Consider the following 21,357-nt stretch of genomic DNA (forward strand, 5'->3'; position numbering starts at 1 on the left):
TGTGATTTGGCTTCGATTCAAGTTCCTCTCGCCAATCAGCATTCTTTTAACACTGCTTTTTCTTTGCTTTTCTAGTAATTTTACATTTTAAAAAATCTTTCATTTCCAGCTTTCTTTCAGTTATATTCTTTTTATCTTATCGAAATAAACTCGACGATTTCACATTTTGCCCAGAGCAGTTTGTTTCAACTGAGTGAATACATTACAACTGCTGTACATTATATAAATATATAAAAATTTATTTTATTCGATCAAAACGTTATGTGCTCTCCATTTTACTAGACCGTATGCAGATTAGTGTTTGGACTATGTTGGACTATGGATTATAGGGTCCAAGGCTCGAGATGTAATACTGCTGAACACGATCCATATTTTTGGCTGTGGTTGCATTATAAGACTGACAGCCATAACCTTTATTCGATTTTAAAACCCAGGAAATGCTCTTGCAATGAAGGGTGCTGCTGGAAACTGCCTTTTCTCTGGTCAGTAGTTTAAAATTAAGGAAAAATATGGTTGAGATTTAGGGGTGTTTGATCTGACAGTTCAAACCACGTGCGCACAAGAAGCCAGCCGTTCAAGTTAAATTTTAGTTCCAATTATTTTCGATATTTGAACTTAATTGCGTTGTACATTTCAGTACGTATGTCATGTAGGTTTCCTGCTTTCTTTATGTATAGGCAACACTATTATTTGAGAATGAAATTTTTATTTGATAAAATTAATTCGTATTTTTTTTTTATTATATTTTTCGACGATTTTTTAGTTGTCTCATCTAAACGAAACAAATTCTCATTCTCTTTAGCCTCTCTGTCTCATTTTGTTTGCTTAGTCTTCTGGAGACCTAGCGTAAACTTTCGGACTTACAACGCTAAAGTCAGGGGCTCATTTCTCCAGTGGACACAGAGCAGTTGTTCATTGTTGTGGGGGACCTGGCATGGCCTATGCGCGTTAAGGCGTGCGCTTCGTAATATGAGGGTCGCGGGTTCCCGCCCGAGTCGCGCCAAACATGCTCGCCCTCCCAGCCGTGGGGGCGTTATAATGTGACGGTCAATCCCACTATTCGTTGGTAAAAGAGTAGCCCAAGAGTTGGCGGTGGGTGGTGATGACTAGCTGCCTTCCCTCTAGTCTTACACTGCTAAATTAGGGACGGCTAGCACAGATAGCCCTCGAGTAGCTTTGTGCGAAATTCAAAAACACACACACATGTTCATTGTGTAGCTAGCTAGCTTTACGCTAAAAATACCAGCGTATTTATACATTTAATGTATTTATATTTTTAATACATAAGTTTTATTTCAATATTTTATATTTCGTGTTACATATTTTTGAAATAGTTGAGAAATGGATAAAAAATGATATAAAATATACATTAAACAGAACTATTATTAAATTTTTATTATCTAATTAACTATTATCTAATTATAAAAAAACAGTATTTTCAAAGACAAGTTTCAATTCTTAACAAATCAACACAAGAACTGAAGGTGAAAGAAACTTTCTGAGCCTGAAAGGTTAAGAGTTTTTTGAAAATTAAAATCATTGAGGCATTCATCAAATAATAACAATCTGTGAGAGAATTGATACAATGTGATTTACCTCTGTTGCAATAAGATACGAAATGACTAAGGTATCTGTAAGGGAATAATAATTTTGTAAATAATAATGTTTAGCCGAAAAGAATTTCGTCAGATATTTATCGGCACAGTGGTGTATCTGTGGTCTTATAGAACGAGGAAACGAGTTTCGATATCCGTAAGGGGCTGAGCCTTTCGTGTAGCTTTATGCTTAATAACCAATAGCAATATCAAATACATGAAAAACGTTTGGTAGAACTATTGAGAAAAACATGTCATTATTTTTCTAATTCCAATTTATATATTTTTTTTGAATTTTTTGCGGTTTTATTGCTCTATAATTATATTTATTTGCTAATCATCTTAAATGTTCATTTCATCAAGAATGATGTTTCTTTGTGTATAATTATAAAATCGTTATATCCACAGTGGCCAAATTATCTTTTGAAAAAAGATACTGTTTACACTCGATATTACCAATACTCTATTTTTAAACTTTAACTCTATTTTAGTATTCCATCTTCACGCAATCGAGTATTTTTAATTTCTGATATGGACCAAATGATTATTTTTCCATATATTTTTCTAAATTAAAAAAAAAACAATTAGAACAATTTTAATGTAGTACATAAATATACATGTATGTATATATTTCTAACTGGGATTAGAAAGTAAATATAAATAACTGGCTTTACTGTTCTTGTTCCTTGCTGTATGTTAACGCGAGAGATTATCGCGTGCATGCAGCTGGTACCAATCGGATTTCTTTTATGAAATGGTGATATTGTTCTCACGCTATTTTATATTGTACTGTTACTGTAAAATAAATAAAAGAGTGGAACGTAGACTGATTATAAGTTTTAATTCTAATTTTATTTAATAAACCACAGTTATGTTTTATCATATTTCTCTAGAAATTTTCAATTATTAGCTTTTAATTCCGCTTTGCAATTTATTATCCATTACAAATAAAATGTTATATATTGTAGGATTTCAACTGAAGGTTGGTGCATTTTCCAATAGCAATAACACTTCTTAGTTTAAACAGTAACACAAATTAAATTATAGAGGGTCCGGCATGGCCAGGTGGTTAAGGAACTCGACTCTTAACCTGAAGGTCGCGAGTTCGAATCCTTGTCACACCAAATATGTTCGTCCTTTCAGCCATGGGGGGGGTTATAATGTGATACTCAATCTCACTATTCGTTGGTAAAAGAGTAGCCCAACAGTTAACTGGGGGTGGTGATGACTAGCTGCCGTCCCTCTACACTGCTAAATTAGGGACGGCTAGCGCAGATAGTCCTCATGTAACTTTGTTGGAAATTAAAACAAAAAAATTACGGAGTTTTATAACTTATTTATTCGCAGTTCAATATTTCACAGCTTATTTATTTCAAATAAACATTAGAATATTTATTTCTATAGTTTTTACGAAAATAAATGACAAGAGTTGGTATCCTTCACATTGTTTAATCTTGTCAGATTAATAAACTCATTTCAAATGTTGATGAATAACTATTTTGAAGAAGTGCCAAAATTTCTAAAATTAACGCCTAATATAAAACGCGACATTATTAATATGCAATTGAATTATTACAGTTTTTATTGGTTGTTTTATTTGGAAAACTGAATCGTAGTAACTGATAAATAATGTTATTATTTCAATTGAATACTATGTTAATTATTTTCCTCTAAAGGTGGAAGTAGGAACTAACAGCAACTAATAAGACTAAAGTAATCAAGAGAAGATATAAGATATCGACTACTTTCAAAGCTGTAGGATTTCATGGTGAATCATAAATATCAAGGAAAATATTTTTGTATATTAATATCTATGTATAATAAAATAACGAGAAGAGTATAGGTACAATAAGAAAAGTAGTAAATCATTGACTGTATGGAAGGCAAGCCTTTAGTAACAACAACAAAAAAAAAATCAACAACATATTAACATTAGGAAGATGTATCAGTCCAGCGGGAAGAAATAATCTTTGTCGAAAACTAGGAGAGTTGTCCAAGAAAGCATAGATTACATATTTTCTGATCATTTTACAAATCATAAAAGGTTAGATAGAGAAAACAGTGAAAGTAAAGTGCTTATAATTTTACGAAAAATTGTGAAATAGAAATAACAAAATTATTTCTTCATTGTCTAGAATAAAATGGCTCGGCATGGCCAAGTGGGTTAAGAGGTTCAATTGGTAATCTGAGGGTTGCGGGTTAGAATCCCAGTCGTACTGAACATGCTCGCCAATTTAGCCGTGGGGGCGTTATAATGTGACGGTCAATCCCACTATTCGTTGGTAAAAGAGTAGCCCAAGAGTTGTCGGTGGGTGGTAAAGACTAGCTGCCTTCCCTCTAGTCTTACACTGCTAAATTAGGGACAGCTAGCGCAGATAGCCCTCGAGTAGCTATGCGCGAAATTCAAAAACTAGAATAAAATAGAACGTGAGAGTGACAGGAGTGGTAGAAACGATATAGACACTCAGCGAATTTGGAGAAGTTAAAGAAAACTTAGAATTAGTGTTTTATAATTGACCTCAACTGATTATTAGAAGTAGCAAGGACTGGAAGAACTCAGTAAAGATAAAATAAATAGAAGAGATAAGAGATAAAAAATAACAGATGAAGAATGCTTTTCGCATAATGTATTCAGGTAATTAACTATGTGAGTGATGATTTAAACTGTTAAGAATATTAATTTCAAATAAGGTTCTTGCAATATGTTTGTGGAAACAATCGCTCGAAATAGCTAAAGCATTCGTGACAGAGTTTACTTTATGGAATTTCTTGTAGTAAAAACATTATGTCTGGTTACTAAATACGTAGACTTTGCTCAGTGAAAGCAGAAAAACAATAATGTTAACATGTTTTCGTTTTCGAGCCAGGAAGTAACTTTCACCCTCAGACTGTGTAAAACCTCGTGAATTTTTATAAGATTGCTGTTTATTATTAAGCTGTTTCTAGCAGTATAAGGCTGTATACATACCGCTGTGCCACGGAGAGGTGTTTTTAATACTTTGTCAGAAACACCGAGAAATGAAACCAAAGTAAAATATTCTTATTAAAGAAGACCAGAGGATGAATATTCCTGAGTGCTTATCTGTTGCTCGAAAGCTCTTCTTTGAAACAAGTTTGTTTATTTCAGTGATGTCGAGAAAACCCACTTGTAGAGAAAAATATACGGCTCGTTTGACAATTAGTCATCACCACCCATTGCTAGCTATTGAGCTACTCTTTCACCAAAGAATAGTGGGATTGACCGTAACATTATAACACCCCTATGGCTGAAAGGGTGAGCATGTTTGGTGTGACGAGGATTCCAACCCGCGACCCTCGGATTACAAGTCGAACTCCTTAACTCACCTGGTCATGCCGGGCTTCTTTTAAACAAAGATGAGCTATTAGTAAAATAAAAGGCTGTGGAAATGAATAGTTGAATTATGTTACGTTTTCAAAATTAGAATGCGATATTAGACATGCTCTGAATATGCTCAATGAAAATATCTGAAAACAAATTAATCTCATTTTTCCCTTTAACAGTACACTTAATGTTGTAGAGAAATTTAAAAATAACATATATGTCACCAGTGTCTCCAGGACATTGTTTTTCACACTAGTATAACAATAGGCTCGTCAGATTAGTACTCAAGACTATAGATACAACATCAGTCTACTGATAGATGACATTATCAGATATAATATGTGAATCCTTAATATCAAATTTAAATAAGTTGCTGAAACTAATTTTGTTTTCTATCTTCTATGTCGTAAGTTTAATAAGTCAGATTAATATCCACAACAGTGATAAGAATGTTGATGAATAAGGTTTTTATTTTAGTAAAATTGAATTAATTAATACAGAACATTTTAAAATTTACTACCGTTAAGACTAAAATAAGAGTTAAATTTTTCATAATTAAAAACAATAGTCTTAACAGGTATATTTACCGTTAATGTTTTGAATAACTATGCAAAAATACCCAGAAGAGAATCAAAAGGTCTAATGTCACTGAATATTAGTTTCAAAATAACGTTTTAGTTCTTTAAATAAAAAAAAAACACGTTAAGTTTTAAATAATTACGAAGGTAAATCATAAGAAAGTTTTTAAATTTGACTTAGTCGTTATGAATGTAATAAATTTTAGGAATATAGTTATTCTTCTTGAGAAAAAAAACAACAACAAAATTCGTTGACTAGGTTTATTTATGTTGAGTTGCCGTTATTATTTTTTAATGTTGTCCATGGAAACTTTTCACACGAAGAGAAAACAACTGGTTTCATATTGTGGTTTTAAATCTACAGTGAAAGTTGTGTGCAAAATTACTAATGTTTGTCAACTTTTTATTTAAAATTAAATACAAATTTACACAATGGATTGTCTGCATTGTGCCTTTCGGGAATCGAAACCTATCATTTAGCGTTATATGCCCTCAGACTGACTGATGAGCCACTGAGAGGCCAAAATTTAAATTGAGCTTGCTTAACTGAAAATACAGCAAAGGGTAAACTTAAATCTAAGTCTTTTATTTTGTGTTTCTTCATTGTTCATTGTAAAGATTAATTATTCTCTTATCAAAACAATGTAGGAGATCAGTCTTCCTATCAGGCTTGATTAATGTAATGTCATTTAATGTTTATAGTTGTTAAAACTTTATCATTGTGTACTTCCAGAGTTTTTAACCTGTACAATATTAAATCAGGTTAAATTAATTAAATCAAGGTTATAGACTATTTTAAAGACTTGTCTTTGTTTTAATTTCCTAAAATGTTGTAGTTTACAACAAAGTTCATTCAACTGCTTGAAATATCTGCTATTACTTAATAGTTTGTGAGTTTAAAGCACAAGATACAGAATTTTTTTTAGTAGTTAATTCATTTTGAACTATCAATGTACTTTTGAGTCTGAGGTTTGATTTTTGTTTTTATGATTATTTAATTAATTAATTCCACACCGTTTTAATCAAATCAAAATTAAAATATTTTAGGGAAAAACAGTTTAGTTAAAACACACACACTAAATAAACAAAAAATTATATAATAAAATCTGAAAACGATCAAATAAAAATCTAAATTCATTTTCGTAGAAAACCCACAACAATCATGTATACGGGTGCGGCATGGCTAGGTGGTTAAGGCACTCGACTCGTAATCTGAGAGTCGCGGGTTCGAGTTTACGTCACACTAAACATGCTCATCCTTTCAGCCGTGAGGGCGTTATTATGTGACGGTCAATCCCACTATTCGTTGGTAAAAGAGTAGCCCAAGAGTTGGCGGTGGATGGTGATGACTAGCTGCTTTCCCTCTAGTCTTACACTGTAAAATTATGGACGGCTAATGCAGAAAACCCTCGAGTAGTTTTGCGCGAAATTGAAAACAAACCAACAATCATGTATACGTGCATAGTAATCTCAACTAAATGGTATGTCAAATTTAGGTATCATTCATCATAAAACATTTAAAAAGTACATGAAGTTTACCTGCTAATTTTAACACAAGAAGTTTCCTGCCTTTTTTTTTATGCTTGAAAATATACCGTAGTTCTGGTTCTTTCAAATTTTAAAAATAAATTAGTAATAGCTTTCAAGAGAAGAACTTGACCCACTTCTAAGTAAAATTTCCACAGATTTCACTATATGTCATTTCAGACTTTATGATATTTTTTCAAAATACCGCATGAGTTTAGCCAATCATTTGGTGGTGTCTAACAACGAAGCAGTCAGTATACATGCAGCATACTGGTGAAAAACAGCTCACGAGCTTTGGCACATCATACTGTAAATGCTATTTTTCTATTGAAAAACAGTTTTCTAATATTTTCAATTTTCATTCAGCAAAGTCTATATAATACGGCTTTATTAATGTTAATATTTTTTGGTATGTTAATGAAGTTGTAAAGTTTCGTTGCGGTAGAATAAACAGGATAAATGTAAAAGAATATTTATAGTTTAATACATGTTTAATAATTATATTAGAGATATCATTGATTTACAAAATTACACAAATGTAAAAAGATAATTAGTTTATTAAAACAAACTAGACTAAAAACTAGCTAGCCAAACATACAAGTCATTTTCTTCGTTCGTCAACATAACAAACTTATGAACAGCATTCACTGTGGACAGCGCAATCGCCATTATTGGTCACGTGACCTAAACATCCCTTTTTCTCACGCGAGAAGGTACTTTGGAGCAGTTGGAGTTGAGTAAAGAGAGCTAGAAGACGCGGATTTCTACTCTGGTAGCGGTAAATAAACAAGTGTCTTTTCTTATTTCCCGGACTGCGTGAAAGATATGACAGTTCATTTATAGAACATGAATGAAGTTGATGAGTGATGAGCTACCTGCAAAAACACTTTTTATAACTGGTTGTTCGACAGCTCACGTAGTTTTCGATGAGATTATAACACAGAGAAATACGAGTGAAAATATCTTTCCATAAAAGCATTGAGTTTCTACAAATTGCCTGGCTTGTGTGAAACAATTATCTGGGGTAAGTAGGAGATTATATTTTGACGAATTTGTGAACGATGAGGGTTTATATTATACCCTTCGCAGTAAATCTATTTATCAACATTCACATGTATCCATGATACTATTTAATGCGTCAGTTATCTAGAAAAGAGATTGTATCATTTATTATTCGAACTTTTACCGAAATCTAGTAATATTGGTCGCTACCTTCTGTAATTTTAAAACTATATTATATATTTGGCAATATGTAAAGATGCTCATTCTCAGCGATTTAAAATTAAGTCAAAGTTGCAAAAAACTAAGTCACAACTTTTCCTTGTGAAAAATTGAAGAAAATCTAACCGTTAGGAATACTAACATACCTTTTTATGAATATATAAAAGTTGTCTTTTGTTTATCAAAAATTGCTGGCACATGTATTTATTTGTTTAGTTTTATTAGTGGTTTCTCAATATAGTTTTAAGTATTTCTAATACAAAACATTTCACTTGGGAGTTATCTGTGAACATGGTTATTTGTGAAGATTTTTTTCATTTAAGGTAAATATACTTAATTGATCCAGAAGTTTTCCTGTACTATAACCGCAGCTCTAAAATAACAATGTATAAAATTCAGAAAAAAGTTAAAATGCTTATTTTTTACCCTTATAAATAATAGTTATTTAATTACGAGTGACAGATACTTCAACAGAAATTATATGTAATTATAAATGATTATGATGTATCGAAAGAATAAAATTAAATTTCCGTGAAAATAATTAAATTTGTTGAAGCAAGATGTGGAGATTTTAATTTTCTTCTAAATAACAGAGAAGCATTTGGAATCATAACGTTCAAATTTAATCAGTCGGTGTGATTTTGTTTTAGTTTATAACAATAAACATTGTAAAAAAAATCAATGTGAAATCTATACCAACAATATGTCTTTGGAAAAATAACTTAATGAATACAATTTTCAAACGAGACCTTACATTTGTTATTCGATACATTTAGCGTTTTGTCTTTTGTAAAAAAAACAAAAGAAAAACGTTTTTATTCGTATGTGGATTTCTGATTTCATTTACCAAACGTAAAATGTTAAAAGTTTATTTTAGCCCTGCATGACCAGGTGGTTAGGGGCGCTCGATTCGTAATCTTAGGATCGTTGGTTTGAATCCTCGTTTCACCAAACATGCTTACCCTTTTGAACCGTCGTAGCGTTATTATGTGACTGTCAATCCCAATATTTGTTGGCAAAAGAGTAGCCCCAGAGTTGGCAGTGGATGGTGATGACTAGGTGTGTTCTCTCTGATCTTACACTGCTAAAGTAGGGATGGCTATCGCAGATATCCCTGGTTTAGCTTTCCTCGAAATTAAAAACAAACAAACAGTTGATTTTAATGATAAGGTAGAAAAACAAAATATCAAATAATACATATGCAGCTGCATAATGGAACCGCTAGTTTAACTATTGCGCTCAAAATGCAATAATCTGAGATATATTCATATATATACAAGGCTCTTATAACAGTACGTTGAACCGTGTGAAATATGTACAGGTTTTCCGTATAATATTAAATAAACTTCATATTAAATATATTGCTTTATTCATACGTATAACACAATATTTCGAAATGAATAGAGTTAAACAATTTTAGAAACTATAATGAATTTTCTGGCTCATTATTGAAATACAGAATAAACTATACCATTAAAATGCAAACCATAATTTTGGCTTGTGCTATGAAAGTGTATTTTGTTCAATTGCAACTACAGGTATAATTGTAATATTTCGACGACTAAATGGTTATAAGTTTCACACAATGGACCATAATTGAATTTAAATTTATTAATGAAACATTTTTAAAGTATTCTATATCATACATAAGGTGAAACCGATCCTAATTTGACCAAATAAGCCTACTGGATTTATAACTACTTCTGGAAGTACCTTATTCACGTGAGGAGAAAAGTTTAGTCGTAGGAAAAATTAATTAATTTATTCGTGATTCTTTGAAGTTTTTTCATGTATCTTAACTGCTAAGCTTTTTTTTTGTAATTACCGAATTATGTAGAATTAATTATTTTGTAGAATGAAGTGGGATGGGTGTGACTTAGTAGTTACCATGTCGAACTCTGTTTGGAGAATTAAGGGTTTGAGACTCGATGTTGCTAAATACTTCACACTCTCAGCTGCAGATGCGTTATAAAAACATAACAGTCAATCCTATTATTTGGTTCAAAGAAATAGACTAAGCTCTTTTGAATAATGGATGCCACTGGCTGGTTGTCTTCCCTCCGGTCAGTAGTTAAAAAGTGGGGTTCGCTCTATCTGAGCCTTAGGGATGTTTGACTAGATCGTTTATCACACGCGCGTGATAAAAAGGATCATTCAGGTCGAACTTTTCAATTCTGTCAATAATAATTGCTGTGTTTTTTTTCAAGACCGAAGATTATTCACTAAAAATAACTATTGGTGTGATATAGTCCATTCTAATTTGGTTCTGCTTAGATCTGATATATTATCTCTAATAATGAGTTTTTTGTTGTACTTGGATAAGCCGAATCTGTTTCTGTTGATTAAGATAGAGTAACAACGTTGTTTAACGTGAGATTTTAAATTTTATGTATTGCTGCTATTAATTACAACAACTTTTTCTCATTTGTGTTGAAAGGACGGTAACCGAAATGTTTCAATCAGTAAGGTTAGGCTAGATGTAATCGAGGTTTTAATTAAAATAATGGATGTTATTTACGCGATTGGAGCCTAATTTGTTTAATAAACACGTCAGAAACGTAGTTTCCAATAAAAGAGGAAATTTTACTTCCGACGCATTATGCTGTGGTCGCATTTTGTTAATATTCGTTCAAGCTACCTGTTATTTTGCTAAGTCGAATGTTACATTGATTTTATTCTGTTGAATACATTATTAAAGCGTGAAGAAACTATTTGAAACACGTGTTATTTTATGAAACATCCTTTATTAGAAAAAGGAAATGAGTTTTAATTTGAATAATTAATCGTGAAAAATGTATTTATTTCCACATTAATTGAAAAACATTGGTGTTTTCGTATAATATTACTATTTTAACTTCTGGTGACTTGAAGTAAATATATTTTTATGGTAACAACTTCTAAATACAACGAAAACATTTAGTTACTGTGCTCACTAGTAGGTATTATAAGTAAAAGTTACAATATTTTATATTTCATCTTTTAAAAGAGTCTGAAAGCTAATTTGAAGTAAAAACGTTTACTAAAATACATCATGATGATATATGTTTCTGGCAATTAACATTAAAAAGTATAAAAAATTAAGAACAGTCATTACTGAATGAGAACAAATAAAACCTGTACATAATCAGTCATTACTGAATGAGAACAAATAAAACCTGTACATAATCAGTCATTACTGAATGAGAACAAATAAAACCTGTACATAATCAGTCATTACTGAATGAGAACAAATAAAACCTGTACATAATCAGTCATTACTGAATGAGAACAAATAAAACCTGTACATAATCAGTCATTACTGAATGAGAACAAATAAAACCTGTACATAATCAGTCATTACTGAATGAGAACAAATAAAACCTGTACATAATCAGTCATTACTGAATGAGAACAAATAAAACCTGTACATAATCAGTCATTACTGAATGAGAACAAATAAAACCTGTACATAATGTGTTTTCCATGTGAATGAACCTGCATATATTTAATTCTACTACATGACGACGTAAAGAGCATTTTGCAAGAATAGCTCTATATGTAATAAAAAAAACCTGATTTTGAAAAGAGAAAAATCATCTATAACCTCTGTTACCATTATTATGATACTAAGCTTTGATCCATAATTTATTGAACTAAAAGTTCTATTAAAGTTAATTTATTTGTCATTACACATCCGTATTAGGCCTATTATATTTTCAAATACTGCATACTAAATCTAATCCCTTAGAGATTTTCAGAAATAAAAGGAGCGTATAATAAAATATTCCAACAACCACAGTATGTCTGCCGTATTCACTGATGAAGATGCATTTCACCTGCAGTTGGGCATACTGAGACACAACAAATACAGTTATTATCGTAATACGATTTAAATAAGCCATTTGTTACGATAACAGCTGTTATGGTTTCAACGTATTTTTCAAGCTGGCTAAACATAATTATAGTTAAAAGAGACATTCCTTACTTAAGCAAGGCATTTGCATCATTACCAGTGATATGAAAAGTAAAAGCATTTCGATATTGGAAAAGGAAGTGTTATCTAAGTGAAAAATGTAAACCACATCACGATCATTTTAGGGTAGTTTCGACTTTTAGACTATTTTATTTTTGGCTTAAAGTAAATCTATATAGGTTTCACTAAGTGGCTTTAATTTATAAATATAACTTTTGTTTGCGCAATCACGAGACTTGTAAGAAAATGGTAAATTGGAAAACATTAAACTAAAGACAATACTTACATATTTTCGATTAACTCTTTAAGACTTATTTAAAAACTGAAACCTGAGAAATGAATTTTTTTTTTCTGTGTTCATTGCAGAATTTAGCATTATAAACCATAAAGCATACCACTAATGTACAATATACATATATGTACAAACCACTTACATGATAAAGTGTTCGGGAATTCGCCGAAACCAAACATGTAGATTTTAAATTTACGGCTCCCTTCTTTGGCAATACTCTTCTACACCAAAACAAACAAATCGTATTTAAAACGAGTGATTAGTTTGCTTCGAGTATTTCCACACAGCCACACCAGCAATACCTGCGTTAGTCGCACCTAATTTTGAACCGTTATGCTAGGGAGAAGACAGCTTTTCAACAGCACCCTCCGCCAACTATTAAGTTACTCTGATTGCGTAGTGTAATTTGACCGTCTCTCTGATAACGCACGTCCAATGCAAAGTGCAAATTTGTGGCAACAAGATGCGAACTAAGAACTTTTGAATTCACAGTTGGGCCTACTAAGCAGTAGACTACCTCTAACGACATGTGTGATTAACCCTCTATGACCTACATGTAACTGTAAACTTCTATTAACATGTTTAGTCCATCACTAAATAGCGTGCCTTTTTTTCTTTTGCACTAAATCATTAGAAACATTAGGTGATAAAGTACATTGAGCGAGGTTAAGAAGTTAACCATGATAAAAATAATCGATTGAACTATATTTACATTCAAAAGATACTAAGTAAATGATGGGCTGAGAAAATAATAATAAAATAGTTATAGAATTTATAATCGACCTTCTTCAAAATAGAAATAAGATCAATAACACTAGTATTTAATCAGAAATTCTCGTTTTTCCATTAGAGAATAATCATTAGTAAAACTAAAACTTACTTAAATGAATATGAATTCATACGCTAAAGTTCACTTTACTGAACTTGTCTTATGAAAACTAACAACAAATAAAAATACTTAGTGCTAGGAATACGCGTACAGAATGGCCAATTTACAACGACACTCATAGGAAAAGGTACAAAGGGAGAGAAGACGAGACGAAAAAAATAAATTCTAAGTTTTACCCACGAGTGTCGCATATCTACGTTAAGTTTAGTATGCACTCCCTTATTCTTTTATACAACCCGCCCGTCAGTACTCGGCTATAAGTCTGAGAAATTAAGAAACTAAATCTCGGTTTCTAATACTTGAGATGGGCAGAGAGCAGATAGCCTATTGTGTGGCTTTGTATTTAATAACAGAAAAATGTCAAATCAGGAAAAAACTGTTGAAAATTGCCAATCTTAATATGTCCTGAAAATGTAAGCGATTTCCGCCGGATTATGCCCTTTAACATAAGGTTATTGAAAATCATCCGGGTAAGCTTTACGTAAAACCATATCCTGTAATCTGCCTTCTTTTGTGGCGTCAGGTCTGGCACGGCAAAGTGGTTAGGGCAATTGATTCGTAATTTTAGGGCCCTTGGTTCGAATCCTCGTCACACCAAACATGCTCACCCTCTCATCCGTGAAGTGTACTAACGTTACAGTCAATCCCAATATTCGTTTTTAAGAGAGAAGTCCAGGAGTTGTTGATTTATGGTAATGACTATCTGCCTTCTCTCTAGCCTTACACTGCTAAATTACAGACGACCAGCGAGGTAGCCCGGGCGTAGCTCTGCGCGAATGTAAAAACAAAACAAAAGACCTCTTGTGGCATCATTCTGACTGTCCTTGTATCCAGAACCTAAGCGATTGTAGCCTACTTCACTATTTCTCGTCATTTATTTATCTGTAATAAAACACAAAGCTACACAATGGGCTATCTATGCTCTTCTCAACACTAGTATCTAAACACGATTCTAACGTTGTAAGTACCCAAACATACCGCTGTACCATAGGGGAGCTCTCGCCATTTGATTAATTATGAAGATTATGTCGCTAATGGCTGGTTTTATTAATTTATTTTCAATAATTCTTGTTGCCTATCATATGTGGTAACCATATTCCTAAATATTTACATTTTCACCTTTCATCATTCTACAGGTATAGTACTCCAAAGTGACCAAAACACTTCTTGACAACTCTGGGAATATATTTGTGTCTTATATATGAATCTTTAAGTTTATTATGGCACTCGCTTTCATCCGTACTTTACTTAAAAAATCAACTTTACATAAAATCACGAAAAACGACTCAAATTGAGCTGGTTAATAAAGGACGTCATTTTTGAAGCGTCATGAAAATGTTCTAAACTGTAAAAAGTAACAAGTGCATACACAAGTACGAAGCTCTAACAATGTTCAAACTTTTTTCGGCAGAATTATGTAGGTGTTAAAACATAAAACCGATCTGAACTCCGTGTAGTAAGTCTTCGATAATATTAGTTGCATTTACAGAAATTTAGATACGTAAAATTAGCTCCCCGTGCTTGTTGAATTTTTCAGAAACGGTGATTTTTTTAAAAATCATCACACAAATAAATTGTATATAATGGAATAAAGAGAGCAAAGGAAACATTTAATATGTTTTGTTGACTAAATATTTCATATTTAAGTCCAAAATGATCAATAAGTATACAAATATTTTAGTATATAGTTTTGTGTAGTCCTAAAGAATAAGAAAACAAAGCTGAAATCACGCAAATGTTAAGAAAGTATAAAATGTATTTTAAAACAGCCGTGTGTTGGCCTCGGAATCAGGCACTCTAACAAAAACTGTCAATACTACGAAAAGTAGGCAGCGCTATCACTACTTAGTCTCAAAATGGGGCCCATAATCTTAAATATTTGTATCTAAGAGAGAGTTGGGACATCTTAAACACACAGTTTTCATTTTATCAGCACTCACAAGCTCTAGAAAAGCTTTGCAGTCACATTAAGGGATAGAAACATCTTTCCTGTTTTGTAGATGTATGAATTTAATGTATAGCTGTGTTCACTGTAGGTTTAAACAAATGTTAACATTTAAGTTTTAGATCTGTTTACTTCTCTCAACATTTGAGTGGTCAACAGATCCTTTTTTGTCAGAGTATTTGCGGAATATTTTTAAACGATAACAAACAATCACTTAAGAAAAACAAAATATTCTATTACTCATCAATATTACGTGGATATTCATTGAAATTTATTGCTATAAAACTAAACCTTCTTAGATCTTATGATGGTCTCTGTCTCATCCTTTTTTTATAGAAAGTATTCTCCTGGTCTTGTAACATCATATGGGGAGTACAGTCTAATCCTCTGAAGATCGAACGGCAGTTACAGGATAGTCATCGATAGATGGCTAATGGCTAAGAAACCTAACGTTATCCTTTTGAACTTAAGAGCATTAAAAAGGATTTATTTTGTTTTATCTTTAGTGAATCGATAGGAATTTCAACTATCAGAAATAGAAAGATAAGTAATTTGAAAACAATATAACAATACCATTCTTATAGATCATCGTGTAGTGATAAATGAATTAACTGAAATAAACGTGCTATAACAACTATCTACAATATTTGGGTAAGTAACTCACAAAATATAACATGGAAATAACATTGTATTGAGAATCTTAACTTTTGCTACTGTCCTAATTTAAATCATGCACAGTTTGCAAAATAGATAATGTTTATGTAAGTCATTGAAATTTCTACCTACCTGTTAGATTTAACATCACTGCAACGAATATCAGAGTGTTTTTGTCGAGCTCACAACAGCACAGTGGGTTATGTGTGCTCTGACCGTCGTAGATATCGAACCTCAATTTTAACGTTATAAGCCTTCAGACTTACCGCCGATCCACGGAAGGTCTGCAATGGCCTGCATATTTAAAGTGAGTATGTATGTGTGTTTTCTTATAGCAAAGCCACATTGGGCTATCTGCTGAGTCCACCAAGGAGACTTGAGTCCTTGATTTTAACGTTGTAAATCCGTAGACTTACCGCTGTACAAGTGGGGAACTTACGGTAAGTGAAGGAAATCTTTTTCACATGTAAAAACGACATACTTTACAGGTTATTTTCTCATTCGCGTTCATGGAAACTATTTCATTTCTTGGGTAAGCTCAAAGTAAGGGTAACTGTCGTGGTTCAAAGAATGGTTGCCTTTCTTTTATCAGTTTCCAAAGATAAGTTAGAAGGAGTACTTTACCTCGAGTTCAACAATGTAATAATTTACTTGAATGAAAACTATGAAAACAGTTCTGTTGATTTTACTTTTATAAATTCAATAACGCGTGATATTAAATAATACGTTCTTGATTATATAAAATGTTAGCTGGTGGCTAAAGCGTTCTACTTGTGAGACATGGGATCGAAGCTCTTCGCTGAATATATTCATCCTATCAGCCGTTTGACCATTATAATATGATTGCCAAGACCATTATTGGTGGATGAAGAGTAACCCAAGAGTTGGTGCTAAGTGGAGTTGACTCGCTGTAGTTGTATTCCTTCTATTATATCATTTCAAAATTATGGACGACTCGCAAAGATAGCCCTCGAGTAGTTTTTCTTAAGAATTAACAAAAACAAAACTGTAAAATATTAGATTGAACAAGATTGTTACTAGGGAAAAGATAAATGATTATTTAGTCTTTTCTTTGGAAAATGGGGTGTGGGCTGGCTCTGTGGTAGAACTCTGAATTTCGGGGTTAAGGACCCGATTTCTAATTCGAACGTTATCACAAAATATTCTCCCCGAATATCCTGTGTGGTATAAGAGTGATAGTTAATTCCTCAGCGTGGATGGTGTTGATTGACTATATTCCTTCTGGTCATTAGTTAAAAATTAAGAACGATGGTAGATAACCTCGATGTTTTTCATATAAATACAAATATAAATACTGTACGTACCTGGTTAGCAGATATTTAAACTTTTCTCGAGCAGTGCAAAAGTTGTAGCACAGTTCTTTATCACTACAAACAAAACAAATAGCAATCAATAATTATCTATTAATATAACAATAAATGTCTTTTAGATTCTGTAATATATTTTTGAAGGTATATTAGCTTAAAAATGTTTAGAGTTTTACTTTACTACTTCGTCGAAGGAATAATTTTTAATTAATTACGCTTAAAAAATTGTGGAAACAATCCGAGGTTATGTGTAAATGTTACAATGCAAACCTCAATAATAGCAATATTCTGAGTTAGACCATTTTGTTATTTTTTATTCTAATCTACAAGTTATTTAAAACTGCATAAACCTAACGATATAATATAAAAACCACCTTTAAAGAGTATTTATTCTTATAGTTTGCTGCGTTCTTGAAGGTGATTAAAAGTTTCAAAGAAATGTATTTTTTTTAATTCATTTATGGAACCCAGAATAAGTTTTCAGTGCATTAAAGTCTTTTGAGCAAACACCTCAACACCTTTTATAGGTTACAACATGTATCATAACATTTTTTATTATTTATTTGTACCCTATTTGTTTAAATATAAACTTTTAGAATGTATGTACGCTTGGTTATTCATTCACATATAATTTCTATTATTACTATTGTTGTCATATTCAAAGAGTTCGGTTATCTTAAGTAAGTAATAACTATTACTTTGAAAATAAAATAGTGAACGGAAAGTACATTAGTGTGCTATGTAAATGAAAGAAAACATTGTACGTTTTTACGAAACTGGTGTGAATAGAAGATTATCGCTCTTATTGACAGAAGGATATATTCAATAGTAAATAAAACTGGGAAATCTCTGTATACCTAAATAATACCAAATTATAGTCATAATAAAATTAGTTATATTTGAAGAGGGCGCCTCACCGGGTTATGAGTTTTTGGCGTGTTTTAAAGAAAATATTCTTAATGTCACTTACTTTGTGCAAACGATTGAAAGAGGTTTTTATAACTACAACCATAGTTATCAAGATTAATAATGCATATAAATTAGTTTTAACAGTACATACCTTTTCATAAAGTGTTAAGGAATAAATCGAGTACTAATTAAAAATCAAAGTTTTTAGTTTCACAATGTTTTTCTGTGAGTACGTTCACACACTTACAATGTTAAAACAATTCGGAACACAATGTTTTTCTGTGAGTACGTTCACACACTTACAATGTTAAAACAATTCGGAATTTGATCCCGCACGGTGAGGAGATCGTCAAATTCGTAGCTTTGAACTAAAACATACTTTTACACAAAGAAAATATTAAAATTAAGTTAAGTTGACATCATTTTCGGATGCATTTCTCAAAACTATTTGATTATAAGAAAAAAAACAACCAAATAATCTGGCGTATCGCCAATATACTATATTGCATTTGGACTATTTGAATTCTAAAAAATAAAGTAGTGAAGTTGATGGAGTTTTAAGAACTTGTAATAAAAAAAGCAACGTCAAATGTTTTTTAGAATGTTTAGACATACCCAGTTCTCAGAGAACGTACGTAAGTTTATTTGCAGATGCAAGTCTCCTGGCTAGGATTCTTTTAAGAGACAACACATTTTAACTTTATTCCTATATATATAAAAGAATCTATCATAAGTCCACTCAGACTCAATCAATCATGGTGTCCACACCAATTCTGAGGGTCGACGATTACGATTTTTTATTGTTTTCTATTCCTAGCACCAACATTCCTTATCAAACTTCTCATCTCCAATATATTTTAAAATGTCATCGAGCCCACGTGAGTTTCTGTCCGCCTGTCGTTTGTCTTCCTTCGATATTACCTATTTAAATTTCTGTCAGCCTTCTTTCAGATCTAATTATATGCCCAAAGTATTGCACCTTTTATTTCTTACATGTGTGAAGCAGTTACCTTTTTGTCTTTGTATGTAGAAATAGTTACTACCAAATTTTTTTTCTACGTAGCTGATCTCCATTCTTCTGTAACCATATATTCCAAATGCTTCCAATTTTTTTGTTTGTTTGTTTCTGCAGACAAGGGTCTTCCTGCTCCACCCTATAGAGAAGTACTGACCGCACGTAACATTTTATCAGCCTCTTTAGTTCTAGTCTGACACCTTTTCTGCGCTGTTCTCTGAGTTTAACACTCCTACGAAAAGTGGGGCCTAATAGGCCCCAGAGCAACTTGAAAGGTTATTAATATTAGGCTAATAATTTTGTATTTAAATGAAATTGCCATTTAAATCCATTAATGAATGGATTAACGAGATTCCCACTGTCCCTATCTACTATCTAGCGAAACCACAGCCAGGGGAACGGGCTTGGAGAAATCAGGACTAGAAACGTCTTTTCGTAGGAGTGTTAAAGAAAGTTGCTCTTGTTATCTCGGTCATTCTTTTCTACATTGATATTCGTCGTTTAATATAAACTTGTCTACTTGTTCCAGCTCTTCACCTTCTAATTTGCATATTCTGGGAACTTCCTCAGATCGTGAAACTACCATTATTTCAGTCTTGCTGACATTTATTACGAACCAGTCGTTTCCTGTCATTGACAAACCTGTCAAGTAACTATTGTATACTTTTCTCAGATTCACTCATAAGCCCGTTATTGTTTTTTTTTTCTGTTAGCACAGGTCCATCTGAAGTAGCCTCTCTGATAAATCACACAACGTACAAAAAACGAAAAGGGAACTACTTAGTTTTCTGTCAGTTCAAACTGCTGCTGTTTGACTCCAGTATAAATTCTTCAGAATTCTAATATTTCCTTGATCTACCACATCTGTTGCAGAACCTCCACGGTGTTTCCATGAAAGATCATGTAAAAAACGTTTACAAAGCTTATTACATACATAAGGATTCCTTTTCTTCTCTTTATTTCTTTCACTTAAAATCCAAAAGTCGAATACACTCTTCACGCGGCCCAACCTATTTCAAAACCATATCCTGACAGCTTATTTTCAACCCTATATTCAATTTTACCGAAGATTAATTTTATCAGTACTTTAAGCTTTAACTTAAAGTATGACATATTACTACTTGCGATGAGCGGGATTGATTTGGAATAAGTCACAAACACAAAGATTAGTAACAAATCTTTCCACGTGCGTCAGACAACAGTGTGTGATGTAACTAAAAAAATATCTCTGCCGAGAAAGGCTGCACAAGCCACACAAACGTAAGCTGCTTCTTCGAGATGTTCCTTCAACAGTCGCGTACCTTTAATAGCAAGGAAAAGAAACAGCTATTCAAACTATTTCATACTAAGACGAGTCGGAACATTTTCCAATGTAACACCTATGGATTTATGTGCGATCGAACCGTTAGAACGGGCACCAGGAACCCTTTGTTCCTGTGCACTATTCGGATTGTGAAAAACTGCAAAGAAAAGTAATGTGATTTGGACATGAATTGAAATTAAGCTGTGGGACTACTGTTAAAATACACTGTCGTTAGATAAAGCACAGCTGAAAGTGGTTGCATAAACTGTAAAAATGTTATAAGGCACTAAAATAGTTTTAATATAACGTACTTAACCTCCGTGATATTCAGTAGTTATTCGTATGTAAAAGTTTCTGAGAAATCTGGTCTAAGCTAGAATGTTTATTGGTTAATACTCGATAAATATTTAAATCTAACCGGTCATATAGCGAGAAAATACGGATACATAAGCTTTCAATGTCACAAAAAAGGGAAGGAAAAACATGAATTCCTTCATTTTGTTGGAAGTCAACACGTGATACTGGTGCCAAAACTTGACGTGTTTATTAGCATTTTTAGCCTGGAAATCTACAGCATAAACAAGCTAGTACAAGTTAAGTAGTTCAAGACTCACAAGAATACAAGCTGGCCCGAGTGCTTAGTCAGACAGACATCATTGTAAATTCAAACTAGCTGGGTCTGAGTCACAGCGGGAGAGAGGAGATTGAAATAGGAGCATTCCCCCATCTTTGATAGTAGCTAGTAGTGACATCAACCATACTGCACAAAGTGTCTCGCCTGCATGGAAAAATTAAACTGAAGTGCA

At 32.4% G+C, this 21,357-nt stretch overlaps 1 protein-coding gene across 3 annotated transcripts in view; it reads left to right on the forward strand.

Moving 5' to 3' along the window:
• Positions 1 to 7,779: 7,779 nt before the first annotated feature.
• Positions 7,780 to 21,357, forward strand: part of LOC143238815 (uncharacterized) — a 32,502-nt gene continuing 18,924 nt past the window's right edge. For 2 of the 3 annotated variants that reach the window (XR_013020776.1, XM_076479370.1), the window contains exons 1-2: positions 7,780 to 8,067; positions 15,679 to 15,993. The gene's annotated coding sequence lies outside the window, so the exon portion shown is untranslated. The remainder of the gene's footprint in view (positions 8,068 to 15,678; positions 15,994 to 21,357) is intronic. The other variant, XR_013020777.1, reaches the window with a different exon arrangement.

The sequence above is a fragment of the Tachypleus tridentatus genome, chromosome 13 (genome assembly GCF_004210375.1).
Source record: "Tachypleus tridentatus isolate NWPU-2018 chromosome 13, ASM421037v1, whole genome shotgun sequence".
Lineage (NCBI taxonomy): Eukaryota > Metazoa > Arthropoda > Merostomata > Xiphosura > Limulidae > Tachypleus > Tachypleus tridentatus.